Below are 13,877 nucleotides of genomic sequence, written 5' to 3' on the forward strand. Positions count from 1 at the left end.
ATGTGATGCCTAGACTTAGCTGCCTATTTGGTGCCTTTACACTCTTGCTCTACTCGTCAGATATAAAGGGAACTGTGTCTAAGTTGTTAGTAATAGAAAAAGGAGCCTTATTGTTTGTAATCTCTCATATTTGGCAGCTTCTTCTTAAATGATTACAGTGCCTATGATTTTGCTGCCTTTAGAGTCTTTATCTGTAACTGAGCAGAATTATCCAATGGAAGGTTTGTCAAAGGACCTGGCAAAGAATTATTTGTCACACCACTTCACACACATTAAATCTCAGCTCCTCCAATGTATAACGACAAAATCTGATCTTTAAAACTAAAGCAGATTTAGTGGATCTAGTGTGAAAAGTGATCATATCAGTGATAGCTACTTAAGTCATCATAATTTATATTTTGCACAGGAGCCCATTCTGTGGTGTTTGTCTGTAAAACAAATTCCCTGCACTCTATAGTGTGCCAATTGTTGCTGAGAGGGGGTGACTTGTGGAAATAAGTTGTTTCAGAGTTGCTTGTAGGAAATTCCAAGATCGCAGATAACTTCACCATGAGGAAAGTGCTCACTACTGCTCCCCAATTTCGGCTGCTGACAAGCACTTCCATGCAGTCCCCTTGAAACGCATTCTTAACAGGCCTATGAGGGCAAAAGGCAGGAGCCAAGCCAGTTAAGTCTTTACTGGCAGAGGTAGGCAATCCTACAGCTTCGCCTAGCACTTTGTCTTGAGATCGTTTTGAGCTCAGACCATCAGTAGAGATTATAGCAGGACATTGCATGGGATTTCACCCCAGCCGCAGTTGTAAATGCTAACTTTCATTTTAAATTGCCTGACGGAATCGAGTAGAGTTTCAAAAAGCAAATTAGGTCATTAAAATGTGCTTTGACGTGCAATTCAAGCAAACTACCACCCCTCTTTGCCCTTCTCACCAACCCCTGCTCCCCTGTTATTGTAAATTGTTCCCTCTACAATGCTCTGTTACTTTGTAGCTAGACCTTTGCTTTTTACAAATCCAATAAACAATCACTCTTTTTGTATCTATTGATGGCGCTGGCTCCTAGACATTAATATAAAGATAATTAGAATTTTCAATAGGGGAAACAAAATGTTGTGTTGCTTTCTGTTTACATCATGCCCTCCTCCTCCACACGCCCTCAGGGCCACGAGACCTACTTTACAACTGTGGAATGGCAAATTCTTGTCTGAATTTCCATTCCTCGAAATATGCTTAACTGGACAGTGCAGTCTTTGACTTCTACAATGTCCTTGTGATGGCCCAGGTATTAACATATTACAGATCCCGGTACTATCAGCCTAGTGTACTGATTTCATGCCAGGGCAGTGTCCCAGCAGAATAGGCCTTGTGGCGAGACACTAAACATGAGCATCCAAATACAAACTAGGGAAGCTCAATGGGCAGAATGAATACTTCATAACTGTAGTTTGTATTCTGTGCACCATGCCTGAAGGATTGAGATACAGAGGAAGGAGGTCGTCTTCCTTCGGCTGAAATAGGTGAGGAGGAATTGTGTTCCTTGAGTTTCTAGAGCTAGCCATGCAGCTAGGCAAATATTCTTCCACACAAACATGTGGGCTTAGGTGAATGGTTTGCTTTGAGGCCTGGGGCGTGTACACTAGTGGACTGATCCCTCTGAAAATGTTTTGGATACGTCTCTACCATTCAGGCATCCTTCTTCCAATTCCATGTAGTTTGGCAATTGGAAGAGATTCTCAGATTGCTGTATCCTGAAAACGTATGAGCAACGTATGAGCTTTCTTTCACTTGATATTGGTGGTGTTTTGGAATTGAAATGACCTCCTTGGCCTCGTGATGTATGTATGTGTTTATGTAGTGTTTGTAGAACTTCCACCTACCTGAGAAGGCTGTGGACAGGGTCAAAACCAATCATACAGTCAACAAGTGACAGGAGAGGTAGCTGGTTATTGGATTGTCACTGCATGTGGTGTTGTGTTCTTTAAAAAAGTGTGAATTCGCCCTTTCCTAAATTGCAGCATCATTAGGGCAGTCCCATTGGATATGGGAATGTTGTTCGAGATCCTTGGTGCATAGATGAGAAGTGAACTGCTGCCTTTTTTTTAATTTTTACACTTCTTTGGCTCCAGTATGATGGTGTCCTGGCTAAGGGTGTGCTGAAAGCCACCCGTTTCTCCACAAGTTAATTAGGGGGGGTGTTAGACTTTTCATCCATGGCATGGTCTCCCTTAACTTTTGGCCTCTGTTCCCCAGGTTGTTGATGTGTGCTGGACTCTGATTTTGCTGTTTTTGTTACTCTGGGCACCTTACCACTGCTAACCAGTGCTAAAGTTGAAGTGCTCCTTTACAAAATGTGTATGTAATTGGCTTATCCACGGTTGGCATATTTGATTTACTAGTAAGTCCCTAGTAAAGTGCACTGGAGGTGCCAGGGCCTGTAAATCAAATGCTACTAGTGGGCCTGCAGCACTGGTTGTGCCACCCACATAAGTAGCTCTGTAATCATGTCTCAGACCTGCCATTGCAGTGTATGTGGGTAAAGTATTAACTGTAAATTCGACTTGGCAAGTATACCCACTTGCCAGGCCTAAACCTTCCCTTTTCTTACATATAAGGCACCCCTAAGGTAGGCTCTAGGTAGTCCCAAGGGCAGGGTGCAGTGTATACTTAAGGTAGGACATATAGGCCCTCATTACAACTTTGGCGGTCAAAGACTGCCAGGGCTGTTTTGGAGGTTGTACTGCCAACAGGCTGGCGGCCCAAACTCACATATCGCACCGCCGGGACCAGCAGTTTTCCGCCACAGCAGACAGTGAAAAGCGCGGCAGGTGCACCGCAACACCGCCGGCTCCATTTGGAGCCGGCTCCCATGTTGCGGCCCACATCCCCGCTGGGCCGGCGGGCGGAAACTCTGTTTCGGCCCACTGGCCCAGCAGGGATGTCATAATGGGCACCGCGGGAGTGCGGCCGCATTGGCGTCCGCACGGCGGTTACAACTTGGTGGGCAGCAGTTGCCGCCTGCCAATGTTGTAATGCGGCCCATAGTAATGTGTTTTATATGTCCTGACAGTGAAATATTGCTAAATTCGTTTTTCACTGTTGCAAGGCCTGTCCCTTTAACTTGGGGGCTACCTTTAAATCTGATTAAAGTATGGATTTTCTTTGGGAGCGGATGGACATGTGGAGTTTGGGGTCTCTGAACTCACAATTTAAAAATACATCTTTTAGTAAAGTTGATTTTAAGATTGTTTGTTTGAAAATGCCCCTTTTAGAAAGTGAGCATTTTCTTGCTTATGCCATTTCTGTGACTCTGCCTGTTTGTGGATTCCCTGGCTGGGTCAGTTTGACAGTTGGGCTGGTTGCACCGCACATTAGACAGTGACACAAAGGGAGCTGGGGTGTAGCCTGCATATCCTGATGAGCCATCTGTGCTAGGAGGGAGGGGAGGAGTGGTCACTCACACCTGAAAGGGCTGTGCCTGCCCTCACACAATGAAGTCTCCAACCCCCTTGTGAGTGTCTGGGGCCTGGCCTGGGCAAGGCAGGATTTCACATTCACAAGAGACTTTGCTTTGAGGTAGGTCTACTTCAAAGGAGAAATTGGGTATAAGAAGGGCACCCAAAACCACAGACTTTATCTGGAAACAAGAGGAACCTCTGCCTGGAGGAGAGCTGAAGAGCTGAGGAAAAAGAGCTGCCTTGCCTGTGACTGTTCTTTGTGGCACTATCCTGCAGTTGCAGCTTCTGCCAGAGTAAGAGGGCAAAGACTGGACTTTGTGTGCCTTCCATCTTGTGAAAAAATCTCCATGGGCTTGATGTAGAGCTTGCCTCCTGTTGTTTGAAGTCTCAGGGACAGCAAAGACTTCTCTCTACCAGCACATGGAGTCTCTGGAGAGACTCCTGCTCTGACAAGTGGTGCCCTATCCAGTCCCTGCCCCCTTGAAAGGAAAGCTGGTGAAAATCCAAGGGAATCGACTTTGGACGGCTTCGGACCGCCGCCGCTGCTGAACCCGGCAACGCCACCTACACCCGACTCCGTGATCTTCGCTGGAACGCGACATCGCTGCAGCCCCCCTGAAGTCTGTGACTCCGTGGAAGTTGCCGCACCACGTTGTGACCGACGACGCTCGAAGTGTGCGGATTCAACGTTTCGCACAGATGCCGCGATCCCTGTCTTCGTGCATCGCCTCGTTTTCATTCCTTTACCAAGGTACTGTACCTGGGGGTCTACGCGACTCCGTGTCCGGCACCGCTGGTGTCAAATTGTTGGGAACGACTCTGTTACGACGCCGTGTTAACACCTCATCGAAGCATTTTTTGTTTCTAAGTGCTATTTTTGAGTTTAATCTTTAAAAATTCAAAACTTGACTTGTGTATGTCGGATTTTTGTTGGTTTGGTCTTGTTTTGTTTAGATAAATATTTCCTATTTCTCTAAACTGGTGTTGTGTCATTTTGTAGTGTTTCCATTGAGTTACTGTGTGTGTTGGTACAAATTCTTTACACCTAGCACTCTGAAGTTAAGCCTACTGCTCTGCCAAGCTACCAAGGGGGTAAGCAGGGGTTAGCTGAGGGTGATTCTCTTTTACCCTGACTAGAGTGAGGTCCTTGCTTGAATAGGGGGTAACCTGACTGCCAACCAAAGACCCCATTTCTAACAGGGGCTGTGGTAATTTCTTATTGGGTGGCAGTGAAGGAGCATCCTGTGATTTTTTCTGAATTCCAGTAGTCACTGAAACAAGGCAGGTTTGTGTTTTTAAACACTCATTGTCTTGCACATCTTGGAAGATCAGAAAAACCTGTTTCCTCATAACTCAATTGCTTTTCTCATTTTTTTATTCAATTTAATAGTGACTTTTATAATGGGAGGTCCTTCTTTGTCTCTAGTTTCCTGCCTGTTAAAGAATAATGGATTATGTTCTACTCACATTGTGCTAAAATCAATAGCACTTCTGTAGAGCTTTTTCAAGATGCATTCCTAAACCTATTTCAATTACCAAGAAAAAAGTTTCCCCTTTCCCTGATCGCTTCAACTACCAACCGGTCTTTGACAACAATTGCTGCAATCCATTTATGGCTGACATTCTTCTTGAATTGTGAAACGATTCCCACTTTTTCCCATTGATAAACATTGTGCTGTTCCCTCTTGTGCTAGCCATGTGCATCGACAAAACGATTATGAGCTTAAGTTGAGTTGCAGGGGATATTCGACTTTGGACTTCGCAGGTGAAGCTGCTTTTTTGTTAGACATACAGCAAGCTCAAAATCAGGACTCATAAAGCTAAATGATAACTACAGTTGTAATTAAGGATACAGACTTAAAAACAAAGCAAGTGCAAATCTGTAATAAGTCTGTAATGTTTATTCCTACATCTCTTTATCTCCAGTCTGGATGATGATCGAAACATCTGCAATGAAATCAGTAATTTTGCCACACTGCCCTTCCTGTGTTTGCTTTCTCCAAAACATCTTAATGCATCCTCACAGTAGTGAGTGACTTTATTTTTGCTTGAAGGCATGTGATTAAGTCACAAGTCTGCTGATCAACTTTCCTTAGGTTTTTAACCTTTAAGGTGGAAATAAAGGTTATATAGCAAGGTTAGTTGGGATAGTATGGGCTGAAGAAATCTAATGTTATCTCTTTTCAGACTTTTTGTAACATTGCTTGATGTTCAAAAAGTCTCAATTATAGGTTTTCATAGCTATGTAAGTGATAGGTACTTCTGTCTACGCATACTGATAAAAAGAGTGTAGGCCTGGTTTAGAGTTCATCAGAGAGGTTACTCCATCACAAACGTAATGAATAACCCATCTGCCCTTTCCATCGGATATAATGGGATTTACAATACGGCGTGACCGAGTAACCCCCATCTGCCAAATTCTAAATCAGGCCCGTTGTCTTGGTTACATACTCAGCTTGTATGTCCAAATAACTGAATTCCAACTAACAGGTTTATCACATTGCTTAAAAACCCTGGGCCTCATTTACAAGAACTGATACATTGCTTTGTTGTAGCAGTGATGGGTCAAAAAAACTTGGGCTGTGGCAAAAAAAACTTATGACACCATGGATGCGTCACATTTGCAATATGCGCACCATGGCTTAGGGTCCCATGATTCATCAGAAATACTGACACATCTGAAGGAAGAATGACGCAACGCATCCACTCAAAAAGTGACACATTGCTGAAGTTGGTGTCTGTGGGTGACACAGGTCTAGGAAAACTGATGCATTTGGCCAAATTTGTTGTTGCACTGTAAATGTGAATTTAGCTGTGCATTGCCCCTGCATAAAAAAATGACACAAAGGCGGCGCTTGCTCCTTGTAAATAAGCCTCACTGTATCAGGAAACTCTGGGTTCACAGGAAATATTCTTCTAATATTCTGTCCTTTTAGCGTTTTTTAATCCTATGGGAGATTCTCCTGTTTTTGCTGTTTTCCGCTTTTTTCTCCCCTTGTGCGCTCCCCCTTGCCGCTTTTCCCTGCCGCTGCCTCCCTGCGGCCCCACCCCCCTCGCGCCCCCATTAGCCGCTCCCTCCCGCCTCCCGCCTCCCAGCTGCTCCTCCCTCCCTCCTCCCTTCTTAATGGCTGGCGCTGCGCGTCTGCACGTCTGCGCCGCTGGCGCGCCAGAGGCAAGCCCGTCAGCGTCCGTCCGCGACTTGACCGCGCCCAGCGCCACCCCCCCGGTCCTCAAGCCCCCCACACCACCAGACGTTGCTACTCGGCCAGCAAACTCATCGCCCTCAACCCCCGCCCCTCCACAACTTGCTTCCAGGCCACACCGAAGAACACCAAAGGACCCTTCTCCTGCCGTGCCTGCAACTTCACCTGCAACAGAACAAGGAAACCTGCAACAACCAGCACAAACCACCTCCACTGCATACTCCTCAACACACGCTCCGCATGAAAGCATGCCATCACGCTCTGGGACCTGCTCGACACCACCGCCGCAGACGTAGCCTTCCTGACCGAAACCTGGTGGAACGACTCCTCAGCTCCTGACATCGCCATAGCCATCCCGGACGGCTACAAGATCACCAGAAGAGATCGCCCCAACGGAATCGGAGGAGGAATAGCCATCGCCCACAAATCTACCCTCAAAATTCACACCCACACGGACGACACCCTCAAGACCGCCGAACACCTGCACTTCCGGATCCAAACTGACCCCAACACTACTCTCAGGGGAACGCTCATCTACCGCCGCCCAGGACCACGAGCACCCTTCAGCGACTCCATCGCCGACCTCACGAGCACCCACACCCTCGCCTCTATGGACTACATCCTCCTTGGAGACCTCAATTTCCACTTGGAGAACAACAACGACGCCAACACCACAGCCCTGATCGACAACCTCTCCAACCTCGGCCTCAGACAACTGGTCAACACACCCACCCACATCGCCGGCCACACGCTCGATCCGAACTTCTCCGCAAGCAACCATGTCACCTTTAGCCACACCACCGAACTCCACTGGACCGACCACCACTGCATCCACTTCACATTCAAGAAGCACATCGAACACCACCACACCCAACTACCACCCCACCGCCGCTGGAGCAAAGTCACTGAAGACCAACTGACCAGCACCCTCGCCCAGAACCCACCCACCGACTCCACCGACCCAGACTCCGCCGCTCTCAACCTACGACAGTGGATCAACGACTGCACCAACACCCTTGCACCTCTCAAAAGGCCCACCGACATCCAAGGAAAGAAAAATGCCGCCTGGTTTACAGACAAACTCATCACCTCCAAACGCACCTGCCAGAAACTAAAGAAGAAATGGCTCCTCGAACGCACACCAGACAGCCTGGCAGCCCACAAGGAAGCCACCCGCAAGCACCACCAGCTAATCCGACTCGCCAAACGTTCCCACTTCACAGAACGCCTGAACAACAATGCACACGACAGCAAAGAACTCTTCTGCATCGTGAAAGAGCTATCCAACCCCAGCGCCAACGCCAATGACATCCCACCCTCCCAAGAACTCTGCGACGCCCTGTCCACCTTCTTCTATCAGAAGATCGCCGACATCCACGACAGCCTCAACACCACGCCTCCGCCAGACCCCACCTCCGACAACTCCACCTACACCAACCGCCTGACCGCCTGGACCCACGTAGATGACTCGGAAACTTGCAAGATCATGAACTCCATCCACTCAGGATCCCCTTCAGACCCATGCCCCCACCACGTCTACAACAAAGCCGACTCCACCATCGCCCCCCAACTTCGAAAGATCATCAACTTATCTTTCAAAACCTCAACCTTCCCGGAAAGCTGAAACGCCACGCCCTCCTCAAGAAACCCAAAGCAGACCCCAACAACCTCAAAAACTTCTGCCCGATCTCCCTCCTCCCCTTCCCGGCGAAGGTCATCGAGAAGATCGTCAACGCTCAGCTCACCCACCACCTCGAGGACAATTCCATCCTGGACCCCTCCCAGTCCGGTTTCAGACGCAACCACAGCACCGAGACTGCTCTCCTCGCCGCCACAGATGACATCAGACAGCAAATGGACAACGGCGAAACATCAGCCCTCATCCTCCTGGACCTCTCCGCAGCCTTCGACACGGTCTGCCACCACACCCTACTAACACGCCTCCACAATGCCGGAATACAAGAAAAAGCCCTCAGCTGGATCTCCTCTTTCCTCTCCGGCAGAACCCAGAGAGTCCGACTCCCTCCCTTCCGCTCCAAAGCCACCAACATCATCTGCGGCGTACCCCAAGGCTCCTCCCTAAGCCCGACACTGTTCAACGTCTACATGGCCCCCCTCGCACAACTGGCTCGTCAACACAACCTCAACATTCTCTCCTACACCGACGACACCCAGCTCATCCTCTCCCTCACCAAAGACCCACACACCGCCAAAGCCAACCTCCACGAGGGAATGAAGTCCATCGCCAAATGGATGAGAAAAAGCCACCTGAAGTTGAACTCTGACAAGACGGAGGTCCTCATCCTCGGACGCACCCCCTCGGCCTGGGACGACTCCTGGTGGCCCACCACGCTGGGACCCCCTCCAACACCAACCAACCACGCATGCAACCTGGGCTTCGTCCTCGACTCCGTCCTCACCATGTCCAAGCAGGTCAACGCAGTTTCCTCCTCCTGCTACAACACCCTCCGCATGCTCTGCCGAATCTACAAATGGATCCCGACGGAAACCAGAAAAAACTGTGACCCAGGCCCTCGTCAACAGTAGACTAGACTACGGCAACGCACTCTACACAGGCATCCCAGCAAAAGACATCCGACACATCCAACGCATCCAAAACGCTTCCGCCCGACTTGTCCTAGACGTACCCCTGCCGATGCCACATCTCCCACCACCTGAAAGACCTCCACTGGCTCCCCGTGGACAAGAGGATCACCTTCAAACTCCTCACCCACGCTCACAAGGCACTCCACAACGCCGGACCAGTCTACCTGAACAACAGACTCAACTTCTACGTCCCCTCCCGCCAACTCCGCTCCGCCAACCTCGCCCTCGCCATCGTTCCCCGCTTCCAACGCAAGACCTCCGGGGGCAGATCCTTCTCCTTTCTCGCCGCCAAGACCTGGAACGCCCTCCCGACCGCCCTGCGACAGACCCAGGACCTTCTTCCTTCAGGAGACTCCTCAAGACCTGGCTCTTCGACCAGTAGCAGCAGCCCCCCCCTCAGCGCCTTGAAACCCTAACGGGTACGTAGTGCGCTCTTTAAATATTGTGATTGATTGATTGAAATCGCTAGTCAAAGAATCTTTCATAGAAGCATTTGGGTTTGGGAGAACAAGTTGCCTTGAAGCCTGAAAGGGTTATGCAAGTAGGATGATTAATTCCAAAATGTTTTGGATGTTGTTCTACCAGGCAGGAGTCTCTTTACCAAGGCGATCTATTTGAGCAGGTGGAAGAGATTCTCAGACGGGTGTGCCATGTAATCGTTGAAGCTGAGAGCCTTCTGTGACTTGATGCTGCCTGTGTTTTGGAAATTGCTTTGCCCCTGTTCAGTTTATTTAGTATTGACTAAATTGAAAAATCAAAAAAAACATTAGAAAGCTATTTTTGCCATGGCGGTTCAGGACAAAACACTTGAGATATAAAATTTGAGTCTGGCTATCAGGGATGTGCTCCTGGATTGCTTTGAAAGACAACACGTGGTTAAACCGATGCCTTTGATAAAGTTACAAAATAGGAAACGTAATGCATGGAAAGAGGAACATTTGGTACATTTAATGGCGACTGTACACGTTTGAATGCCTGGCAAAGGAGATTAATTAATTATTTATTTATGTTTGTATTTACTTATTTATTAAAATGTGGATTCTGCAACATAGTATCTGACAGCTTGCTGTATGTGCAGCAGAATGGTGTATAGAAGAAACACGAGGGGCCTACAAATAAAATTTTGAACAGATGAATGAAAAAGAGACCACGTGCCTCCAATCATAAACATCAACTCCTGCTCAACATGACTTTACAAGCACAAAAGTGCACTAACGAATAAATATCAATTTGACACTAAAGATGTCTTTCTTTCACCTACTGAGAAACATGTGGCTCTATGTAATTCAGCCGTGAATGCTGTTACAACAAAGTCCATCAGTTTTATTACAACAGGTGGTTAAAGATGGGTATTTAATGTTAAAGGCAAATGGTATTATTAGAATTCATCTGTCTGCCCTGTTCTCCCGTATTGTTTGATTTTTGTGAACCTGGATAAGCTGGTATTTTTGATCTTTGACCTGTGTGCACTTCGGGCAATCAAACAGGCAAACAGGCAAAAACATGGAAAGCGTTTGGCGTGCAGCAAAGCATTCACCACTCATACCAGGCGCAATCCCCATGACACAGAATGAGATCCAGATTAGGCCTGGAAGCGTATAAAGAACGCACTAGCAGTGTTTGCCAATGAAATCTTGAATTTAACACCGTGCATGTCAGCCATCAGTGTGCCATGCATGTCAGGCAAAGATGAATAGTGCCTAAATCTAAAATATAAATCTGCACCGTGCATCATGCACTTACATCTGAAAGTGTAACAAGCTTAGCTAGTGTTAACAGCGAGGGAATGTACTTTTAATCTCCTGTCTATTTATTTCAGTCTTTGGTTTTAAAATGTGTATCAAAGTAATTTCTGCAACCAATGATTAACTGACACAAATCAAACCGATTAGCATGGATTTTTTGTATACTGCAAGGGTAAATTTTATAAGGTTGTCTCAAGGGTTGAAGGCTGAAAAGGTCTGGTGAATCCCCTTCTTGATTTGCCAATAAAATCTTGGCTGCTCTCAGTAGTGATAACGCGTCCGTCCTAGATAGTTTACTTACTCTGGGACTCGTTTTAGGCCAATGAATCTTTGACCCTGATTGGAGACACCTTAAGACGAGATAACAAATTAGCATTTCAATCAATAGATCAATAACCTCATCAATATTCACAATAGCGAATCAATCAAATTAGTTAGTGACATTAATAAGAAACGAAACACACCATGACCTTTCAGCCCTAAATAACCACACAGAATTTAGTAAGATTTATGGTATTTATTCCCTATTAGTTACACTCTACCAATAAGTTTATTAGTCTCAATACCAGAAAACACATCAGCAATGTCACAATATGGCAACTCGAATAAGACTTCATCAAAGCAAAGATCAGGAACATTAGAACAAAGCACGACGTCAACATGGATCGACTTTAGCAGAGTATCATTAGCGCATTATTCAACAAAGCATAGATTCAATCATTTGTCTATTTGCGTCTGTTTAGTGAACCCTTTAACTAACCTCGAATTAGCATTAGCATGTTGGGCTTCATGCAAAACAATTTAGCAACACAAATTTAGAAAACATCTGACTATGGTCTCTATCAAAAGAAGCAGTTGGTACCTAGAAAGAAAAGGCAAACAGACAATTACAATTTCATTATCATATAGTTACCCTCCGTAATGGGTCAGCATACAGAGTCAGTCTTCATCCTCAGGACATCAGTTGATTCGCCATCAGCCAGGATAAACAGCAAAGTTCAGCAAGACAAGGCAATAAGGAACACTTCCCTTAAGGAGGAAAAGTATGAATCGGGCAAGGCAAGGAAAGGATGAGGATGATTTGAAGAGTCAAACAGCAAAGTCTTTAAGACAGAGTGACAAGGTGGCTAGATAATAGCAAAAGTGGCACGTAATGGCAAGAAAATGGCAGAGAATGGCTGATTTCTCCTTGTGACATGGGGTTATATTAATCTTGTTGTACAGTCTCTTAATTTCCAATTGGGTAAAATTTGGTGCATCATTATCTCCAATCAATGATCGGCTTGTCACCGCACTACGATTTTCACTTAAGACAGTTCTCACATAGTTTATTGGCTCCTGTAATTGACGTCTCCAATGGGTAGAATGTCAGGTACACATTTTTATTCCCGCGGACTCAGTCAGTAGTCCCATTGTCTTTACCAGTTCAGGCGACCTTGTACCTGTAGCAAGTTTACACTGTTGCAGTCAGCAAGAACGTCTCCTTGAGCAAGTCGAGTCTCATGAGAAAGAATCTACTACAGTTACATACATCTTCTAGCTTCTGGAAAAGTACGGCTTCATGTCCTTCAGCAAGTCAGCACATTGCACGTTAGAAAAACGCATTTAATATGAGACCGGGCAGCTAGGCCTCGACTCTTGTTAACTAAGGCCTAGTGATTAATTTAGCAAACCCTTAACATATAACTCTGAATGCTAATACAAAATCACACATCAGTACATTAATAATCCATTATTAGTCAATTTCATTAATCATTGTATACAGTGGTGGCCACTCTCCATGGGCACATTTTAATTGCGTATATTAAAAGCACACTAATACATGCTCTATGCGACTTCATTATACATTAATTTTGCAGACAGTTCATTTTGATTATAAAAGCTACACTCCAACAGTAGCCACGGTGTCTCCATGCACTGAATAGTATATGGGAAAAGTGGCAAGTGTCTCCTTGCGAGGGTCCCGGTTAGAAGCAAACAACATGAAGTGTAAAAGAAAAACCTCGCTTGCAATCTTTTAGCTCCTAATTGAAGATGAACATTAGCACTGAAGAAAATTAACAAGGTACCAACATCCTCCTTACATCATGAAGGAGAACACAGCCAAGCAGAGATATCCAGGAGTAGAATCCGGTAGAAGTTACAGCTGCTAGAAACAATTTGGGATAGCAATAGTAAGGGAGAGAAGAAGGTGACAAAAAATAAGGGAACAATTATGATGCAATGGAGCCATCACCTACAAATACTCCTTCATATATGATTAATACAGGAACTGACATAACAAGAAAAACTAATTCGTCTTCGATTGAGAAGCGCAAAAAACATCTGATGAGCAGACATTCATCTTGGAAAGGGAAGATTATAAGACTTGTCCACGGGCTTTTCCTGAAAACCACAGCATTTGTTTGGTACGCAAAGAAGCCGAAGTTAGACATCCTGCACCCAGCTCTTAATTCCATAGTTCAAGCATTGTCCATCAAGGCTGATGCTCCAGGTAGCTTGCAGAACATCCCTCCTGGTAATCATGGTTGTGAATACTCGGAGCAGTCCAGACTTCGTGGATACTCAGCCACAACCTGAGCATGACATCCAACTACATTGAGTGTTCCTTCTTCTGCAGAGTAGCCTTTGGCAAGATTCCTGCCTTTAGCAAGATTAGGTTGACCTAGCTGAAACCTTTATAGCTCCCAAGTTAATTTAATTCTTTCACACCTTCTCCAAATTTTCGGTGAGTAGATTTCCTCCAATGATATCGAACCTTCCCAGCATAAAGCTTTTAGGTAGTAGAGATTGCGGAAGATTCGAGAGAACAAATTAGTTTTATTCTCCTGAAAAACAATCAGCAAGTCCACTTATTATATTTCAGCCTCA

At 46.0% G+C, this 13,877-nt stretch overlaps 1 protein-coding gene across 1 annotated transcript in view; it reads left to right on the top strand.

The window, feature by feature from the left end:
• The window catches only part of SEL1L3 (SEL1L family member 3), a 390,847-nt gene that overhangs the window by 375,852 nt on the left and 1,118 nt on the right, over positions 1 to 13,877 (top strand). The gene's annotated exons all lie outside the window — the stretch shown is intronic.

Source organism: Pleurodeles waltl, chromosome 1_2 (assembly GCF_031143425.1).
Source record: "Pleurodeles waltl isolate 20211129_DDA chromosome 1_2, aPleWal1.hap1.20221129, whole genome shotgun sequence".
In the NCBI taxonomy this organism is placed as follows: domain Eukaryota; kingdom Metazoa; phylum Chordata; class Amphibia; order Caudata; family Salamandridae; genus Pleurodeles; species Pleurodeles waltl.